At 46.2% G+C, this 21,376-nt stretch overlaps 1 protein-coding gene across 6 annotated transcripts in view; it reads left to right on the forward strand.

Moving 5' to 3' along the window:
* Window positions 1–21,376, forward strand: part of mecom (MDS1 and EVI1 complex locus) — a 1,243,903-nt gene that overhangs the window by 886,124 nt on the left and 336,403 nt on the right. The window lies entirely within an intron of this gene.

Consider the following 21,376-nt stretch of genomic DNA (forward strand, 5'->3'; position numbering starts at 1 on the left):
TTCCATTTATTTCATTAGATGATGCTGACAACCAATTTAAGATTGTCAGTTGGACTCGCAATCTGGTGCATTTGCATGTACTGGAAGCTACCTATATTAGTCCACGGTGCCCGTTTTTTGCAGACAGAAAGACAATGTTACTCATATTGCGTCTGTTCCAGCTAAACAAAATAAGTGACAGTCATCCGCTTGAACAATTCTTGGCAGTTAAATGTCAGTCACCATCAACTGGTGCATTCTCCATGGCAATGCCTCTACTAATCAGCAGTCTCTTCTGATCTAGTATAAATAGTTATTCCCATTACATCCGGTATTCTTGCGAATTGCATTGATGAGTGAAAGCTTTGACAAAAAATGTCTCTATTTTCAATAATACAAAATATAAAGACTCAAGGTGCTTTGCAAAGCAAAACGTGACATCAAGCCACAGCAGATACCAAGGCATTTGAGAGAAAGTGGTCAAAATCCAGTCAAAGAGTTGGATTTTAAGGATCATCTTGAATGAGGATGGAGAGGTGGAGACGTCTTGGGTGTGAATTACAAAGCTTAGGGCCTGGGCAGCTGAAGGAATGGCCACCAGTGGAGGAGCAATTGGAATCCGGGATTCCCAAGAGGCAAGAATTCGATGAATGAATTAGATTAGGTACCTAGGAGAATTGGGATTGCAAACATATATGGAGGGATTTAAAAACAAGGATAAAAAATTTAAAATTGAGATTGCTTGGCCCGGAGCCATTGTAGATCAGTGAGCACAATGCTGATGGGTGAACATGACTTGTCCTTGTAAGGACATGTGCAGCATTGTTTTGGATGACTTCAAGTGTACGGAGGATGGAATGTGGTGTTCATTAGAATAGTCACATCTGGAGGCTACATAGGCATGGATGAGGATTTCAACTGCAGGTGAACTGAGGCAGGAGTGGAACTGTGTGATGGTACAGAAATACGCAGGTGTAGTGAAGGCCTAAATACCTGGTTGGGAGCTCCTTTTGGGGATAAAATATGACATTAAAGTTGCAAACAGTCTGGATCAGCTTCAAATAGTTGCCAGGTAGAGGAATGATGTCGCCAGTTAGAAAATGGAGTTTGTTGAAGATAAAGCTGTGCAATTAGTTCAACTCCTTCACTCATTTCATCTTGGTGCTGCATTTTATTTCCTTTCCAAGCACAACTACACAATTATCTTTTTAAAAGTTGCTGCATCGAATCTGCTTCCACCATCCTTTTAGGCAGTTGACACAATATCACAGGAGGTTTCTGTGTTCAAAAAAAAATGTCCTTACCTTTTGCCATTTATCTTAAGTCTGTGTCCTTTGATTACCAATCCTCCTGCCAGTGGGAACAGATCCTCATGAATTACTCCATCAAAACCATTCACAATTTTAAACATCCCCTTTCAACTTCACTGCTCCAAGGCTAACGATCCCAGCCTCTCGAGTCTCTCCATGAACTAATGTCCGTCAGGGAAGGAAATCTGCTGTCCTTACCTGGTCTGGCCTGCATGTGACCCGAGGCTCACAACAATTTGGTTGACTCTTAAATGCCCTCTGAAATGGCCTATTAAGCCACTTGGTTATATCAAATGACTAGAAAGCCAATAAGAAATGAAACTAGATGGACCATCTGGCCTTTACTTAGGCACTAGAAATGACAACAGCAAACTCAGCCCTGGGGACCGTGCAAAATCCTCTTTATGAACATATGAATTAGCAGCAGCAGTGGGCCACTCAGCTCGAGCCAGCTCCACCATTCAATAAGATTCTGGCTGATCTGATTGTAACCTCAACCCTGTGAGTCCTATGAATCCTCAACATCGGCTCCAGATGTCTCATGGCATCAGGTCAAACACGGACAAGGAAACCTCGGGCGAAATTCTCCCCCAACGGCGGGATGCCCGCCGACTGGCGCCAAAGCCGGCGCAAATCAGACGGGCATCGCGCCGGCAAAAAGGTGCGGAAGTCTCCGCATCTTTGGCGGCCTAGCCCCAACATTGAGGGGCTAGGCCGACGCCGGAGGGATTTCCGCCCCGCCAGCTGGCGGAAATGGCGTTTGTTGCCCCGCCAGCTGGCGCGGAAATGCGGCGCATGCGCGGGAGCGTCAGCGGCCGCTGTCAGTTTCCCCGCGCATGCGCGGGAGCGTCAGCGGCCGCCGAAAGTTTCCCGCGCATGCGCAGTGGGGAGAGTCTCTTCCGCCTCCGCCATGGTGGAGGCCGTAGCGGAGGCGGAAGGGAAAGAGTGCCCCCACGGCACAGGCCCGCCCGCGGATCGGTGGGCCCCGATCGCGGGCCAGGCCACCGTGGGGGCACCCCCCGGGGTCAGATCGCCCCGCGCCCCCCCCCAGGACCCCGGAGCCCGCCCACGCTGCCTGGTCCCGCCGGTAAATACCAGGTTTGATTTATGTCAGCGGGACAGGCAATTCCTGGGCGGGACTTCGGCCCATCCGGGCCGGAGAATCCAGCGGGGGGTCCCGCCAACCGGCGCGGCTGGATTCCCGCCCCCGCCCAATCTCCGGGAGCGGAGACTTCGGCGGGGGCGGGGGCGGGATTCACGGCGGCCAACGGCCATTCTCCGACCCGGCGGGGGGTCGGAGAATGACGCCCCTGATGTCGATTACCACATATCACCTTCCCCCACCGCCCCCAAATCCTCTGCCCTCAGCTGATAAATCAGTACTCCTCCATGTTGAGCACCATGTTGGAGGAATCACTGAGGGTGGCAAGGATGCAGATTGTAATCTGACTTGGGGGAATTTTGATGTCTGTCATCAAAAGTGGCTTGGTAGCACAGTATCAGTAGGAGTGGTCACCATACAGTCCTTTAGAGGCGAAGCCCTGTCTTCACGTTGATGATGCCATCCATTGTGTTGTGTGGCACCACCATCGTGCTATATAGGATAGATTTTGAACTAGCAACTCAAGACTGGGCATCTATGAGGCATTGTGGGCCATCAGCAGCAGAATTATACTTGACCACAAACTGTAACCATAAGACCATAAGACATAGGAGCGGAATTAGGCCACTCGGCCCATCGAGTCTGCTCCACCATTCAATCATGGCTGATATTTTTCTCATCCCATTCTCCTGCCTTCTCCCCATAACTCCTGATCCCCTTATTATTATTTTTTTCAGAACAAGTTGCCTCAGCAGCTTTATTTACTTTACCATACTTCAATACAGATCGGAGAAATATGAACCTGGTGAAATAATACAAAAGAATACTGAAAATAGTCAAAGCATGCTGTGTGAAAATATTAAATTGGGAGTGGTACCTCAAGAAAGTACTGTGACAAGGCTGTATGACTGACCAGTCACTTTTTCATCTTAAATTTTTTAAATAGCCATTACTTAAACAGTGCATTTTGAAAAATACTGGACGAAATGACAGCCATGATACATTTTTTAAACTGCTATTCAGTTACCTAAGCAAGTTATGGTTCCCTCCATCAGTCCCTTTGTTATTACAAAGCCATTAAAAGTGTTTACTAGTCCAAGGAGCTTGAAAACCCCAAAGCTAAATCAATTTATTTGAACCATGGAATCCAACAAATATTTGTGTGACTGATCCCCTTATTAATCAAGAACCTATCCATCTCTGCCTTAAAGAAACTCAGTGATTTGGCCTCCACAGTCTTCTACGGCAAAGAGTTCCACAGGATCACCTCCTCAATACGTAGTATATCCCCCACTCTGCCATTACCACCAGGCCAGGGATCAACCCTATTCAATGAAGAGTGCAGGAGAGCATGCCAGGAGCAACACCAAGCATACCTAAAAAGGAGGTGTCAACCTGGTGAAGCAACGACGCAGAACTGCCTGTTTATCAAACAGTGTAAGCAGCATGTGATAGATAGGAAGAGCTAAATGATCCCAGAATCAACTGACCAAATATAAATTCTGCAGAAAGAGGCCATTAAGTCCATCGTGTTCCATAATAAGGTCAAAAGTAGGGATGTTCGTTGATGATTGCATAAGGTTCAGCACCATTCGCAACTCTTCATATGCTGAAGCAGTCCATGTCCAAATGCTTAAAGGCCTGACCATTATCCAGGCTTGAGCTGACAAGTGGCAAATAACATTCATACTATCCAAATGCCAGGCAACGACTATTTCTAACAAGAGAGTATCAATTAAAAAAAACAAATTCCCTCCTCCCTGGATATTGTTTTGGTAGTGTTACCTTTACAAAAAATTTCCAAGGAATATATTAGATCAGGGTGTGTGGGAATGATAGTTGAACTGTCACCATTCCTCATCAATATCCTCAGAAACTGAGAGCAACATCTGGAGTCCTCAGATGTGCAGTGAAATATGAAAATACAGAAGTACAGTTAGTGATTTGTGTGCTTTTTGAGGTCTCCCCTCTCTGCAATCAATTCGAAATCACTGAATTGATGAAAACTTTCACTCTTACTTTCTTATTCTAGCTATATGAAATCTTGGAAAATTTGCAACTTGTTCAATGAGGTGCAACTGAATTTTTAAGTGTGTACTAAGTTCACAGTTACCACTAAACAGCCTCATCCTGGCCCTGAAAGAGTATTTTATATTTGTTGAATGTCAAATATCTCCATAATGTTCACATTTTAAAATTTAATGGTGATAAATTCTACATATTTTAAAAATCCTAATTAAGGTACTTTGTTTTAGCTTTTACCTTAATTTCATGCGTATGTCTAAATTATTTATTTCATTATCTGTAAAATTTAAAATTCGAAGTGAAAGAATTCAGTGGTTTTAACTTTCTGGTTTGCTGTCTGTGTGGACACTTCATTCTGATTTGCTGTGAGCGTGCTTCATGACCCTACTGCTGCTGAATGCTGAGAGATCACCTTGGCTTGGCGCGTTATTCAAACTAACACCAGGAAAGATGGAATTCTTGCACAGCAATCGTTGGGACTTTGCCAGCAGCTTTATTCAAGCCCGTTGGTTTCGCCGCTGATTGTAAAATCTGTCTGGAATCTCTAATTTCCAGTTTCTAATCTTTTAAGAGAGTAGGTGGCCTGCTGAAGAGTTCCAGCATGTTTCAGCATTCATAAAGTCACTAAACCTTCCTACTTTTTACTTTTCCATGAGCCAGAGATGACCTGAACATGCTTCCTGATAGGCCATTGATATATCCAGAGAGAATTAGCTTTCTTCAGGAGGGGGGAGGAGAATGTTTCAAGAATTGACCTGTAACACAGAAATGGTGGTTAAGAAACCTTCTCATGTCACTCCTAATTGTGAATGTCAGTTGCTGACTGCAGATGTTTTTAAATGCATCTAAGCTGTCTCTTCGGGATGTGACCTTTCTGATTACATTGAACAATGTGCGAGTAACATTAACAAAGCACATGTTGATTCCATATGTTTACTTCAAAATGTGAACTCTGAAGGTTACATCCATGTAACTAAGAATTCAGTCAAATAGTGCCCGAAACCATATTCGGGCCTCCCTCAGTCGACTGGCTGACAGGGTAGGAGAGCACAATAGCCCTTATCCCATGTGTCTCTTCACTTCCACATTTGCTCCTTGTTTTCCCACAGGGATAGAGATGGCAAGAGACTACACTGACTTGTGTATGAAAGAATCTTTAAATGAAGATGGCCTGGGCCTGTAGCAGTCAGACTGATAAATGATGCGTGGAAATTGGGCACATTTCCTACTGCCAGGGGCCATGGTCAGCCTGCTGCAGAGCTGCACAACTGAGAGAACTGAGGTGATCCAGAACGTGAAGTAGCACTCCCATCAGGCCTTTTATCACTCTGGGCCAAGCAAGGTCAGGCCAAAGGGTCAGGCAGATTGTCAGAGGCACACAATGGCAGCAAGCAAAATGGTTGACAATGAAGACAAGATTAATGTTCTCCAACGTTACGACTGAATTAATTTTTAAATGTGATTCCACTTAATTAAACAATATTTTACATTTTACCTTCATGGGAATGGATGTTCAAGCCAAGTGCTAATTTTCCCGTGGTGCTTAGGTCAAATTTAAACAGCTTTGAGATTTCTTGGATGCGTAATTATTATTTTAGCCCTTTTCCTCCTGAGTTACTTCTCTCTTGTCTTGACACATGCCACCCATTATCTGGAAGAGTGGGTGGGCAATCTGCTTTGAGGCGTCTGGAAATTCAGCCTTGTACTAAACCATGAGCAGGTTACTGATTCATTGAGGAATTCCATGTCCACAGACATTTCCAACCTCCATCCTAGAGAAGAAGCACCCTGTCTCTATTTAGTGACTTATTATTTCTTGTTGACTTCTGTATCTTTCTGAACACCAGGAACCCACCACCAGAGATCCAAAGTCACCTGGTACTGTTCCATGGCACAGCATTTACAAATCATAAAGTTTGTTCTTTTAAGGATCTGGGGCGAAATTCTCCGGTATCGACGCGATGTCCGCCGACCGGCGCCAAAAATGGCGCAAATCAGTCCGGCATCGCGCCGCCCCAAAGGTGCGGAATCCTCCGCCCCTTGACCGGCCGAGCCCTCACCTTGAGGGGCAAGGCCCGCGCCGGACTGATTTCCGCCCCGCCAGCTGGCGGAAAAGGCCTTTCGTGCCCCGCCAGCTGGCGCGGAAATGACATTGCCGGGCGGCGCATGCGCGGGAGCGTCAGCGGCCGCTCACGGCATCCCCGCGCATGCGCTGTGGACGGAGTCTCTTCCGCCTCCGCCATGGTGGAGACCGTGGCGAAGGCGGAAGGAAAAGAGTGCCCCCACGGCACAGGCCCGCCCACGGATCGGTGGACCGCGATCACGGGCCAGGCCACCGTGGGGGCACCCCCCGGGGCCAGATCGCCCCGCGCTCCCCCCCAGGACCCCGGAGTCCGCCCGCGCCGCTTTGTCCTGCCGGTAAGAGAGGTGGTTTAATCCACGCCGGCAGGACAGGCATTCTAGCAGCGGGACTTCGGCCCATCCGGGCCGGAGAATCGCGGGGGGGTGACCGCCAACCGGCGCGGCACGATTCCCGCCCCCGCTGAATCTCCGGTGCCGGAGAATTCGGCACCCGGCGGGGGCGGGATTCACGCCAGCCCCCGGTGATTCTCCAACCCAGCGGGGGTGGGGGCGGAGAATCTCGCCCCTGGTATTTCATAAAGTTCACAGTCAAAATCATCTCATTCAAAATCATGTTACAGCAATAAAGAAGGTTATTTGGTCCACCCTGCTCGTGCTTGATATGGAATTTCTTTAAAATGGAAACATAGAAGCACAGAGAAAATAGGAGCAGGAGGAGGCCATTCGGCCCTTCAAGCCCACTCTGCCATTCAGCATGATCGTGGCTGATCATCCAACTCAATCGCCTAATCCCACTTTCCCCTATATCCTTTGATCCCTTCGCCCTAAGTGCTATATCTAACTGGTTCCTGAAACCATACAATATTTTGGACTCAACTACTTCCTGTGGTCACGAATTCCACAGGCTCACCATACTGTGGACGAAGGAATTTCTCCTCATCTCTGTCCTAAATGGTCTACCCCGTATCCTCAGACTGTGACCTTGGTTCTGGACACACCCATTCTTCCTGCATCTCACCTGTCCAGTACAATAAAGAATTTTAGAGGTTTCTGTGAGATCCCCCCTCATTTTTCTGAACTCCAGCGAATACAATCCTAACCGATTCAACCTCTCCTCGTACGTCAGTCCTGCCATCCCAGGAATCAGTCTGGTAAACCTTCTCCACACTCCATCTATAGCTAGAATATCCTTCTTCAGATAAGGAAACCAAAACTGCACACAATATTCCAGGTGTAGCCTCACCAAGGCCCTGGATAATTGCAACAAGACATCCCTGCTCCTGTACTCGAATCCTCTTGCAATGATGGCCAGCATACCATTTGCCTTCTTTACCCACTGCTGTACCTGCATGCTTACCTTCAGTGACTGGTGTACGAGGACACCCAGGTCTCATTGCACATTCCCCTCTCCTAATTTATGGCCATTCAGACCATAAATAAATATTTAATGATTTAAAATATAAGCAAAACCCCAGTAAATCCCAAAACGTGCAGTGAAATTGCATCAGCATGCTGCAAGTTACAGAGACAATAGTAGCAAAGCAGAAAAAAAATGGTTCTTAAAGTACAGATAAAATGATCACCATGGCTAGCGTTTTATGGTCCCTCCCACTCGGCGGGATATTACGGTCCGGCCGAACTGAATGGAGATTTAAATAGTTTGCTGCAGAAGTCAACAATGGAAGGGCAGACATCTTGGGAGACCACAGGGTACATTTTCAACTTGTCAGGTGGGCAAAAGCCAGTGTTACAGATTGGTCCTCTGTTACAGAGGATTTCTATACGGTCAATCAGCAACAGCAGTTTTACACCTGGACGGGATGTTGAAAATCTAACAGAAGTGTTTCATTGTAGAGGTTAGTTATTTTGAAATTGCTGTATGTGGCGCTTGAGCACCAAGATGTCTGAGAACAATGCAAAATTACAAGAGCTGGAGATGTTTTATGCTGCCATTATAGAGATGGAATCAGTGGACCCGTGGAGGTGCAGCTTAAGCAATGTTCTCTGAAGTAAAAAAAAACTGTTTAAGCAATACATTGATGGCTAAAACTATAAAGAAATTGAGTTTCCCTGATTGTTCAGTGAGTAAATACACCTTACAGTGTGGTATCACCAAGACGATTCTCCAACCAATGATAGAAAGAAAAACTTGCATTTTACAGCATCTTTCATGACCTCAGAACATCCCAAAGCATTTTATACTTCAAAGCACCTCATTGGCTGTAGTCATCATTGTAATACAGGATACTTTAGCAACCAATTGTGCCCAGCGAGCTCCCACAACAACAGTGTGACAATGACCATAAAATCAACATTTTCATTGAGGGATAAATATACCATTCTTCTTTGAAATAATGTGATGGAATCTTTTACATTCACCTGAGAGAGCAGATGGGGGCCTTGATTTAACTCCTCATCTGAAAGACGTCACCTCTGACAATGCAGCACTACTTCAGTGCTTCACTATAGTGTCAGCCTTCTCATGGCCTGTGAAATATTAGCTAATCTCAGCCAGGGTAGCTGTAGGGATGAAATGGTCTCCAGTATGTTGTTGTTGTTTCTCATCCTACACCTAGTGAAGCACAACGTAGATTTCTGTCTATACCCATAGTGAATCTTACCTATGTTACTAGCCTGTTGCTAGATGCATGGTTAACCAGGAGTCTCTCCCGCTCTTACCACCTGCCATTGGCAGGTTGGAAGGATTTTGCAGGTTGATGCTTAACCTGGTGGCCACGTTATGAACATTCTTCCCTTGGCCATCATGTCCTGGGATGGAACGCGACCACAGAGCTTCTGGCTCAGAGGTAGAGAGAATATCCATTATGCTATAAGGCCTCCTCTCCAGTAATTTAGGAAGGATAAAAGCATCTGTGGTTTCTATCCTTACTAACCATCCTTTGATGTTTGTTAAGATGCGTATGTGAATGTTGTGAAACAACAGCATTGGTTTTAACTGTGAATTCCTCAGCCCCCATTGACTAAATAACTTGTCAACAACCACTGTTTATGCTCATGCACTATTAATGACCAAATGGATGAGGTAACGGAGGTTGTTGATGCAAACATAACCTACCCTGATTTTGTGCAACGAGCCTTTCAGACAAGGGAACAATTGGAGCGTGGTGGTGGTAGAGACATCAAATGCAAAAATGATTTTGCGCTGACATTCCTTCGCAATACATTGTTCAGTTGAAGAGCTAGTGGTCTGTTCGGTGGAGACTGTTAGGCGACTTGAAAGATTAGACAATATTGAGTGAAATGCAAAACTTCACCATCACGTGTCAATTTACCTATGGGGAAGAGCCATCATTCATTATGTAGAACATTCAGGCACCTTACTGATCAAAAAGTATTCAGTAATATTATAGTTAGAGCCACCTGCACTATATTTTGCAGATATTTATTTTTTAAATGGTGCTTTCCACAAAACCAAAGGAAAAAACAGAAACATCCTTCAGAATCTTTATCATCTTTATCAATCTCCTTCAAGTTGAAGTGAAAATTGATTCCAGAATTTAATGTATTTGGGAGGCAGTAAAGAAAGTTAAAATGTGTCAAATGACCGACAAGAACACCAATGATAAATTGTTCTAGACTCCTGGGGGATTCTGAACATTAAGTTCCCTTCTCCTGGAGTACAAATGTTCTTTTCAGTGTGTTTGAGGCATGATGACTTTGTGATTTAGAACTTGTGCATATTGATCATCTGAAAGGAACAAAGCTTTTAAAATTTGGAAGTTGTGATTTATAGAATGGCACAAAAAGGTACAAAAGATTTGAAAGAAGCACAGTGCCAGCATCATTGGGAGAAGTTGTTGGGAAACCTCACACCAGGATCTGTATCCTCGACCAGAAAGAAGGTTTTAATGAGTTCCATGTTCACATAAAGTCTGACACAGATTCTAAGTTGAAAGAAAAATTGTAGTTACAGCATCTGAAGTTTGAATTTTAAAATGTTCAATTAAACCTAACCCCTGCTTCAAAAATACACTCCCCCCCCCCCCCATTTCCATTTGTTTCTTTTATATTTTTGTCAATGTTTCGACAGTATTACTACCATCCTCGATTAAGGTGTAGAACGAGTGAAGTGCCTGTACACCATGAACCTCACCAACAGCTTCAAAGTCAATTTATCAAGACGCACATTTGAGTAATACAGTAATACACCATCACATCATGGAATAATTCTTCATTCCCATTGCCAAATGACTGCTCCTGAGATGGGAAAATATGCAATGTAGACAAAATCCATGTGCCATCTTCAGTGAAGACTGGAATCTATTATGAAATTTTCTCATCAGAACCGGAATCCCACAGTTGAAAATAAGCTTGGGCGACATTCTCCGACCCCCCGTCGGGTCGGAGAATCGCCGGGGGCTGGCGTGAATCCCGCCCCTGCCGGTTGGCAGGCCCCCCCGCTCGATTCTCCGGGCCGAAGTCCCACCGATAAATTGCCTGTCCCGCCGGTGTAAATTAAATCACCTACCTTACCGGTGGGACAAGGCGGCGTGGGTGGGCTCCGGGGTCCTGGGGGGGGGCGGGGCGATCTGGCCCCGGGGGTGCCCCCACGGTGGCCTGGCCCGCGATCGGGGCCCACCGATCCGCGGGCAGGCCTGTGCCGTCGGGGGCACTCTTTCCCCTCCGCCTCCGCCACGGTGGAGGCGGAAGAGACTCCCTCCACTGCGCACGCATGGGAAACTGTCAGCGGCCGCTGACGCTCCCGCGCATGCGCCGCCCCGAGATGTCATTTCCGCGCCAGCTGGCAGGGCAACAAAGGCCGTTTCCGCCAGCTGGCGGGGCGGAAATTCCTCCGGCGTCGGCCTAGCCCCTCAATGTTGGGGCTCGGTCCCCAAAGGTGCGGAGCATTCCGCACCTTTGGTGTGGCGCGATGCCCATCTGATTGGCGCCGTTTTGGGCGCCAGTCGACGGACATCGCGCCGTTTCGGGAGAATTTCGCCCAAGAGATCAGCCTCTTGCTACTAAAACTCAAGCCTGGATGTGAGTTCAGAGTTCTGGAACAACAAGGCGAAGGGATGTCCTCTGAAAAGTAGAACTTGAACTTGAACTCAAGCCCCGAAATTGGAAGACCAATACTTTTAGGCTTAAATCAGCAAACTGAGCACAAATAGCCTTCGGACAGACATACCATTATCAGTGGGGACAATTAATTTTTTTAGAAATTACAGTGCAGAAGGAGGCCATCAAGTCTGCAGTGGCCCTTGGAAAGACCCTACTTAAGGCCATGCCTCTACCCTACCTTTGTAACCCAGTAACCCCACCTAACCTTTTTGGACACTAAGAGGCAATTTAGCATAGCCAAGGGGCAGCACGGTAGCACAAGTGGATAGCACTGTGACTTCACAGCGCCAGGGTCCCAGGTTCGATTCCCCGCTGGGTCACTGTCTGTGCGGAGTCTGCACATCCTCCCCGTGTGTGCGTGGGTTTCCTCCGGGTGCTCCGGTTTCCTCCCCAGTCCAAAGATGTGCAGGTTAGGTGGATTGGCCATGATAAATTGCCTTAGTGACCAAAAATGTTAGGATGGGTTATTGGGTTGCGAGGATAAGGTGGAAGTGAGGGCTTAAGTGGGTTGGTGCAGACTCGATCTGCCGAATGGCCTCCTTCTGCACTGTATGTTCTATGTTCTATGAATTCTTGAATTTGTTCCGCCATTCAATAAAATCTTGACTAATATGATTGTGGGCTCAACTCCACATTTCGGCTACCCTCCAAACCTTTAAAGAAGAAGAAAAAAAAAAAAATTTTAGCATAGCCAATCCACCTAACCTGCACATCTTTGGACTGTGGGAGGAAGCCGGAGCACCTGGAGGATGCAGGCAAGCGGAGAAAGTGCAAAGTCCACACAAACAGTCGCCCGCGGTTGGAATTGAACCTGGGTCTCTGGAGCTGTAAGGCTGCTGTGCTAACCATTGTGCCACCATTCCGCCCTTAACTTCGCCACTTGAAATCAATGGGATGAAATTTTGCTCTAACATTTTGCCACCACGCAATGATATTGAAACTTTCTCCTAATTTATTAGCTGAGTCCAATATTTCTCCAACATCACGACTGATGTACTCCCATTTGGAAGCAAATGGACGTATTAGTGAGAGGCAGCACGGTTTTGTGAAGGGGAGGTCGTGTCTCACTAACTTGATAGAGGTCACAAAGATGATTGATGCAGGTAGGGCAGTGGATGTTGTCTATATGGACTTCAGTAAGGCCTTTGACAAGGTCCCTCATGGTAGACTAGTACAAAAGGTGAAGTCACACGGGATCAGGGGTGAGCTGGCAAGGTGGATACAGAACTGGCTAGGTCATAGAAGGCAGAGAGTAGCAATGGAAGGGTGCTTTTCTGATTGGAGGGTTGTGACTAGTGGTGTTCCGCAGGGATCAGTGTTGGGACCTTTGCTGTTTGTAGTATATATAAATGATTTGAAGGAAAATGTAACTGGTCTGATTCGTAAGTTTGCAGACGACACAAAGGTTGGTGGAATTGCGGATAGCGATGAGGACGGTCAGAGGATACAGCAGGATTTAGATTGTTTGGAGACTTGGGCGGAGAGATGGCAGATGGAGTTTAATCCGGACAAATGTGAGGTAATGCATTTTGGAAGGTCTAATGCAGGTAGGGAATATACAGTGAATGGTAGAACCCTCAAGAGTATTGAAAGTCAGAGAGATCTAGGTGTACAGGTCCACAGGTCACTGAAAGGGGCAACACAGGTGGAGAATATAGTCAAGAAGGCATACGGCATGCTTGCCTTCATTGGCCGGGGCATTGAGTATAAGAATTGGCAAGTCATGTTGCAGCTGTATAGGACCTTAGTTAGGCCACACTTGGAGTATAGTGTTCAATTCTGGTCGCCACACTACCAGAAGGATGTGGAGGCTTTAGAGAGGGTGCAGAAGAGATTTACCAGAATGTTGCCTGGTATGGAGGGCATTAGCTATGAGGAGCGGTTGAATAAACTCGGTTTGTTCTCACTGGAACGACGGGGGTTGAGGGGTGACCTAATAGAGGTCTACAGAATTATGAGGGGCATAGACAGAGTGGGTAGTCAGAGGCTTTTCCCCAGGGTAGAGGGGTCAATTATTCGGGGGCATAGGTTTAAGATGCGAGGGGCAAGGTTTAGAGTAGATGTATGAGGCAAGTTTTTTACACAGAGGGTAGTGGGTGCCTGGAACTCGCTGCCGGAGGAGGTGGTGGAAGCAGGGACAATAGTGACATTTAAAGGGCATCTTGACAAATACATGAATAGGATGGGAATAGAGGGATACGGACCCAGGAAATGTAGAAGATTGTAGTTTAGTCGGGCAGCATGGTCGGCACGGGCTTGGAGGGCCAAAGGGCCTGTTCCTGTGCTGTACTTTTCTTTGCTCTTTGTTTTTTGTTTGTTGATATATATTGGGAAAACAAAGATATTGAGAAGAATTTAGTGTTGGCAATAGGGGCCCACCCTTTAGTTGGGTAGCAAGTAGGGACCCCGCATTGCTTCTCTCCGGGAAGTCTGACATAGTTACCAAGTAATCAAGTAATGGACAGCGACGGACCTCCCATCAGATTAAATCCTCAAGTGAGGTCGAAATTCCTCTACAAGACCTGCTAGCCATCACACTGGGGCCTTCACCAGGCTTCATTCGTGGAACCATGGATAAAGGTAAGTCCGGTGTTATAACCTGCCTGCTTACCATTGGCTGGAGACTAATTACAATCCCACAATCCTGAGGGAGTATGAGCTTCCCCAATGAGGGGGGTGGAGAAATCATTAGCAGACTCCCGGTATAAATAAAGCTGGCCAGTTTGGAACCAGCAGCAAGGAGTAAGCAGCAAGCGAAGTTGCTGCTGCTGTTGTGTGTGTGTATATATATATATATATATATATATATATATATATATATATATATATGTTATTGTAAATAAATGTTATTTCTTTGTATCCTTGAGAATCGTGCTGGATTCTTCGTGGCCCTCACAAAATCCGGCTAGATGTGGAGTACAGGAGGGGTTTGTCTGTGAGTGTGTGCAGGAATGTGGTTTTCAGCAGGTCCCACCCCAATACCAGGTTCTTTAATAGGGCACTGTGTGCCTGTAAACAAGGGACCCCCCCATTCAGCAGCTGGCAACAGTATCAGGGTTTGTTAGGCGACTTTTTGGAGGGCTGGGACACCCAGAGCCACCATGAAATCTTGGTGGAGCACAGAGATAATTCAATTTAAGTGGCACATTAACAAGCCCTAATTGCCACCATGTTGCTGGCAGGCAATTTTTCCTGCCGTTAAAGTCAAATCTGCCACACGATTCTACGGCCTGACCGCCATTTTGCCTGTTCCAGCAGGCTCCACTAAATTCCGCTCATTGTTATCAATCTAATTCATCAGATGTTCCATTAAAATATTTCAAATATTCAATATATTTACAGGGAGAATTGTCCAAAAGATTTCATAATTCTTCAAAATGATTTGATCCCCTGCTATACCTAACAATGTTGAGTATTCCTAATGTGGTACCCCTCATGAATTCTTCTTTAGCACTTGCATTTTAATTTTTGATTGTTGGACATTGATTTCAATGTCCCAGAATTTTATGAAATAACAATGATATTTGAACAGCACATGCTGTTTTAAATTTTTAAATTGTGAATTGCTACAAGTTATTTGCCAATTTGCAGTACGCCTCCTGTAGATTTGCAAAAACCACATCTCGCACTTAACCTCCCCATGATTTTCATCAAGTTGCTGGGTTTGCAAATTAATTGCATATTAAACTCACCACAAAGTTGTAAGTCTAGTAATTAACTGTGCATCTACCCTTTCAAAGTGACGAGTGTTAATGACTTCCAACCAACATCCAATACCTGGAAAGTGAACAATTAAAAATATGTAGGCTCATTCCTTCAAATCGTAAATTATTGTTGGAGATTTTAAAAATCTCACATTTAGAATTAAATGTTTCATTTTTAATTTTCCATTCTGCCTCTTCATTCTCTCTTAATTCTTTCTCTGTATTCATTTCTCTTTCTGTACCTGATTTAACACAGAACTCGCAATGTCTTATTCATCCTACTTTGTCAGTCTTGCCTCTGTTCATTTCTCATTCCTTTTAACAGTCTTATTGCAGGCCTAGATTTTTGCTTCCAGGTCAGGAACGCAAAGATGGGACATTTCCTGGTTCTGCTAACACAACCCAGGAAAAAAAAGTTCCAGAAGGTCGGATATTCATTCTGGTAGGGGACGAGTTGGAATAGAAGTTTTGCCCGCTGCCCCTGGAATGATTGCAGAGGATGCCAGATGTGGAGGTGGGCTGGACAGCATGCCTTCATCTGTGTTCTGACTCTTTGAAGTTATTAAAAAAAAACCTCCAGCCTTCATACCCACACACTCCCATGCCCCGCCCATGCAAACATATGCCACCTCATGTCCTCCACACACCCCATATCCTCTCAAATCTTCCATGCCACTCGATGGCCCTTTACCCACCCCCTCATCCCTTATGTCCCCTACACACCCCCATGGCCCTTTATACAAATGCAAATTAGTTCCACCTCATGACAAACCATGCTCCCACCGCTGCCCCTTGCCTTTACCCTCTCCATGCCAACTCACCTACTATCCACTATGAGTAAACCCCAGGAGCCATGCTGATATAAAATAAAGTTAAGCATCTATTGATGGGGGCAGCACGGTGGTGTAGTGGTTAGCTCTGCTGCCTCACGGCACTGAGGACCCAGATTTGATCCCGGTTCTGAGTCACTGTCCATGTGGAGTTTGCAAATTCTCCCCGTGTTTGCGTGGGTTTCGCCCCCACAACCCAAAGATGTGCAGGCTAGGTGGATTGGCCAAGCTAAATTGCCCCTTAATTGGAAAAAATGAATTGTGTACTCTAAATTATTATTTTTTTAAAGCATCTATTGACAAAGTCACTATGTAAAAAAAACACTCATTGATAAAACAAACATTCAAAACATTGAAATTCCATGAACTAATCTCTTATGAAAACAAATATTTCATTTCTATAACAACTTGGAGCTGTCAATCAAGCTGCTCATATGGCAAGAATTCCACTGTGACAATGTTAGGTTGTAAAATCTGTTATGCAGCACAAATCCTAGCATGACAACCATCAGGCTTATTTATTTTCTTTATAAATTTAGAGTACCCAATTAATTTTTTCCAATTAAGGGGCAATTTAGCATGGCAATTCCACCTAGCCTGCACATCTTTGGGTTGTGGGGGTGAAACCCACGCAATCGCGGGGAGAATGTGCAAACTCCACACGGACAGTGACCCAGAGCCGGGATCGAACCTGGGACCTCGGCGCTGTGAGGCAGCAGCGCTAACCCACTGCGCCACCGTGCTGCCCCGATCAGGCTTATTTCAACAGAGAGTGAAATAGAAAGCACTGATTTTTTTGTAAAAATTCCACACATTTTTTTACATGTAAACCCCAGTAGAGTAAAATCATTTGACAGCTTTGACAGTTCCAATCAGTTTTGATAGTTTTGACATTTCCTTGACAGCATCGACAATTCCAATGAGTTTATCTACATTTTATGCACAATTATGCCTACGTTTAATAATCCCAAATGGCACCTGTACCCCCCCCCCTCCCCCCCCCACCAAAGGGTGCCTTGCCTCTACCAAATATGGCCCAGGACTATATCCAACGGAATTTCTTACCTCTCCAAAAGTGTGCCCTGATTATCCAACTGAATCCACAGGGTTCAGATATGCGCCTCCCAGGTCTTATCTGCATACCTACTTTCAGAGACCTACTTTACCAAAATCGCACATGTGGCGGCAGCTCTGATTTATATGAGCACTTGCCACTGTGAGTCGTAGATATGAGATTGATAAGCTTGCCCCCATTCCCCCCCGCAAAAATGGTGGGACCCATGTTCAGGGGCAGGACTTCTGGGTTTGGGCCTCTGCAGGAATTTTCAGGGACAGCCTCTCGGTTTGCATGATAATTCAGACCACATTGTTTGTCCCATTGTTTACCGAGTTCCCAGATTCCCTGTTGCCGTCACCCTTCCATTTCAACTCACAATCCATCAATTTTGGGGCGAAAGAGTTTAAAAGCTGAACGTGCATGGGCATGTCTAATTAAGAGAACATGTGACAAAAAGAACCCTCCAGCAGAATCTTGGCCATTATATTAATTTTGCTCTTTTCGGCTAAGTGCCAAAATGCTTTATTAGGAATTTAGCATCTGGTTATTTTCTGCCTTTTAGTGCCATACTTTTGTGAATGCCCAGTGCACGGGAAGCCTTGCAATGTTATAAATTTCATACTATCTAATGAGATTCAGAAGCACATTGAAAGAAAATATTGCCTGAGCATGTTTTATGGGTTTGTGTTTAATCATTTTTTAAAAATTCTTCATGGAGTGCTGATTGGTATCAAAATAACACACAACTCTTATGAAAAGTACATGCAGATAACATCATGCAGAGAACAAAGGACTTCTTTTTCTGGCATAGCGCAATCTAACCCAGAATGCTTCAGCATAAGCAGACACCTGGGCTGCTTAAGAGCTGTTTATTTTTACCATTGCAACTTCCATCTGTGTGAAAAGGAGAATTATCATGAAATCCCATTGTTTCAAGCCATCTCGTTTTTCACAACTTTTGATTGTTCATAACCGTGCTCCTCAGATTGTTGCATCACTCCGCGTTTCGTTCACAGGGGCCTAGTTGAAAGACGAAAGCAGTAGTTTTGTAAAAGAAACAAATTGCCCCAAAATGGTCTTAATTGTGTAAATGAAGATAGTATATAAATCACTCATGAGTTCTTTAGGAATCTTATCTGCTGCAGATTATTCTGACAAGGTGGTGACTGATGAGAAGTTGGAGACACGGCCTCTGTCATCTCTTACAAAACAGAACTAGGAATGCATACTGTAGCTTATTTTCACTGGTCGCCGGGTGTAAGATCCTGAGCAGGGTATAGGTAAGTGCTTGTACCTTTCTGTCTCTTGCCTTCTAATTAGATTTTGCTTTCCCTGTATATATGTGTGTATTCATCAGTGTTTCTTCTCTACATCTTTGTGAGGCAATTATAAGCTAACTTGCTGGATGGAAACCCACAAATTTGAATGCACTGTCAGAGTTTGACACCATTGTTATCTTCGGTAGCGGGTAAAATCAGGTGGGTTGTAAATTCAGCATTGGACTCCATCCCATCAGCTTCCTGATGGGTGAGTTAGGTTAAAATTGACCCTTGTGTATAAGAGTATGGCTGTCCATGTCTTTGACTCCGTTTGTGTGTACTGGGGGACTGGAAGACGTGCAGGTTCCAGTCCATTGTAACAAAAAAGCTGAATTGCTAAAAATATGACAGGATTTGTTGAAACACAATAGTGAGAAAGGAATGGTATCATGGCCTCGTTTGGGTGTAGTAACTGTGATATCTATCACAAGCTTGATAAATGTTCTAAGGAAGTAATTTGGGAATACAATGTGTGGTTGTTTGTTTTCTTGGATGTCGAGAGTTTTAACACAAATTTGAGGACTGGCTTCACAAGCAACTATCTGCCTGTCTAAGAGGTGCTTTAAGATATGGTTGGAAACAGCATGGCCTGTGGTGTAATAAACACAAAGATCTTTGGCCAGATTAATGCTTCATAATAATAATCTTTATTAGTGTCACAAGTAGGCTGACATTAACACTGCAATGAAGTTACTGTGAAAATCCCCTCGTCGCCACACTCTGGCACTTGTTTGGGTACACAGAGGGAGAATTCACGTGACTAAATCGGGTCCTTGGTATCTAAAAAGTAGATCACGCCCAAATGCAATCAGTAAGAATGAACAACAAGACCTCCTCCACAATGGTCCTCAACACCAGGGCCCCGCAAGGCTGCATACTTAGCCCCCTACTCTACTCCCTGTACACACACGACTGCGTGGCAAAACTTGGTTTCAACTCCCTCTACAAGTTTGTTGACGATACGACCATTGTGGGCCAGATCTCGAATAACGACGAATCAGAATACAGGCGGGAGATAGAGAATCTAGTGGAGTGGTGTAGCAACAACAATCTCTCCCTCAATGCCAGCAAAACTAAAGAGCTGGTAATTGACTTCAGGAAGCAAAGTACTGTACACACCCCTGTCAGCATCAATGGAGCCGAGGTGGAGATGGTTAGCAGTTTCAAATTCCGAGGGGTGCACATCTCCAAAAATCTGTCCTGGTCCACCCACGTCGACACTACCACCAAGAAAGCACAACAGCGCCTATACTTCCTCAGGAAACTAAGGAAATTCAGCATGTCCACATTAACCCTTACCAACTTTTACAGATGCACCATAGAAAGAATCCTATCGGGCTGCATCACAGCCTGGTATGGCAACTGCTCGGCCCAGGACTGCAAGAAACTTCAGAGAGTCGTGAACACCACCCAGTCCATCACACGAACCTGCCTCCCATCCATTGACTCCCTCTACACCTCCCGCTGCCTGGGGAAAGCGAGCAGCATGATCAAATATCCCTCCCACCCGGCTTACTCACTCTTCCAACTTCTTCCATCGGGCAGGGGATACAGAAGTCTGAGAACACGCACGAACAGACTCAAAAACAGCTTCTTCCCCACTGTCACCAGACTCCTAAATGACTCTCTTATGGACTGACCTCATTAACACTACACCAGGGGCGTCATTCTCCGACCCCCCGCCGGGTCGGAGAATGGCCGTTGGCCGCCGTGAATCCCGCCCCCGCCCCCGCCGAAGTCTCTGGTACCGGAGATTGGGCGGGGGCGGGAATCGGGCCGCGCCGGTTGGCGGGACCCCCCGCTCAATTCTCCGGCCCGGGTGGGCCGAAGTCCCGCCCAGAAATTGCCTGTCCCGCCGGCGTAAATCAAAGCTGGTATTTACCGGCGGGACCAGGCGGCGTGGGCGGGCTCCGGGGTCCTGGGGGGGGCGCGGGGCGATCTGACCCCAGGGGGTGCCCCCACGGTGGCCTGGCCCGCGATCGGGGCCCACCGATCCACGGGCGGGCCTGTGCCGTGGGGGCACTCTTTCCCTTCCGCCTCCGCCACGGTCTCCACCATGGCAGAGGCGGAAGAGACCCTCCCCACTGCGCATGCGCGGGAAACTGTTGGCGGCCGCTGACGCTCCCGCGCATGCGCCGCATTTCCGCGCCAGCTGGCGGGGCAACAAACGTCATTTCCGCCAGCTGGCGGGGCAACAAACGCCATTTCCGCCAGCTGGCGGGGCACAAATCCCTCCGGCGCCGGCCTAGCCCCTCAATGTTGGGGCTCGGCCCCCAAAGATGCGGAGCATTCCGCACCTTTGGGCCGGCGCGATGCCCGTCTGTTTGGCGCCGTTTTTGGCGCCAGTCGGCGGACATCGCGCCGTTGGGTGAGAATTTCGCCCCCTGTATGCTTCATCCGATGCCAGTGCTTATGTAGTTACATTGTTGCCATAATTATGTATTTTCTTTTATTTCCTTTTCTTCTCATGTACTTAATGATCTGTTGAGGCCCTCGCAGAAAAATACTTTTCACTGTACCTCGGTACACGTGACAATAAACAAATCCAATCCAATCCAATCCAATCCAATGCGACACATGATGGTTGTAGTTGTTGGAAGTCATTCATCTCAGTCCCAGGACATCACTGCAGGAGTTCTTCAGGTAATGTCCTAGCCCAATCAGATACAGCTGCTTCATCAATAACCTTCCTTCCAACATAAGGTCAGATGGGGGGGATGTTCGCTGATGATTGCACAATGTTCAGTACCATTCATGACCCCTCAGACCCTGAAGCAATCCTTACGCAAATGCAGCAAGACCTGGACAATATTCAGTCTTGAGCTGACAAGTGGCCAGTAACATTCACGCTACACAAGTGCCAGGCAATGACCATCTCCAATAAGA

Source organism: Scyliorhinus torazame, chromosome 14, assembly GCF_047496885.1.
Source record: "Scyliorhinus torazame isolate Kashiwa2021f chromosome 14, sScyTor2.1, whole genome shotgun sequence".
Lineage (NCBI taxonomy): Eukaryota > Metazoa > Chordata > Chondrichthyes > Carcharhiniformes > Scyliorhinidae > Scyliorhinus > Scyliorhinus torazame.